The 578-nt window shown below is 39.1% G+C and overlaps 1 non-coding gene across 1 annotated transcript; it reads left to right on the plus strand.

Annotated features, from left to right (window-relative positions):
* The first annotated feature begins 227 nt into the window (after positions 1-227).
* On the plus strand, positions 228-331 carry LOC131921360 (U6 spliceosomal RNA). The gene has a single exon (XR_009381978.1). It is a non-coding gene; the product is annotated as a U6 spliceosomal RNA (small nuclear RNA).
* Positions 332-578: the final 247 nt, after the last annotated feature.

The raw sequence follows: 578 nt of genomic DNA on the forward strand, positions 1-578 counted from the left end.
GTTAGTGAACCCAGGTGCCCAGCTGCAGATAATGACTATTTGTGAGTTGCTACATTTCCAGTAACTCAGGTTTTCTCAATTAGTCAGTATTTGAACAAGTGTTTGAACAGTGTTCATACTGATCAAGGAGATCCAGTAAGGCTGTGAATTTAACTTACATTATTTAGAACCGGTTAACTCATATCTCAGTTATTAGCACTACAGCTTTAAGAGATAGAGAGATAAAGATACTCACTTCAGCAGCACATATACTAAAATTGGAAAGATGCAGAGATTAGCGTGGCCCCTGTGCAAGGATGATACTCAAGTTAGTGAAACGTTCCATTTTTTTTTTTTTAAGAAAATGTGGTGCATCTACACAATGGAGTATTACTCCGCTGTTAAAAACAATGACATCAGGAAATCTGAAGGCAAATGGATGGAACTGAAAAAAACAATCATCCTGAGTGAGGTAACCCAGACCCAGAAAGACAAACATGGTATGTACTCAAGTGGATATTAGCTGTAAGGTAAAGGAAAACCATGCTACAATCCACAGACCCAGAGAGACTAGGTAACAAGAAGGGCCCAAGGTGGGA

Source organism: Peromyscus eremicus, chromosome 10 (assembly GCF_949786415.1).
Source record: "Peromyscus eremicus chromosome 10, PerEre_H2_v1, whole genome shotgun sequence".
Lineage (NCBI taxonomy): Eukaryota > Metazoa > Chordata > Mammalia > Rodentia > Cricetidae > Peromyscus > Peromyscus eremicus.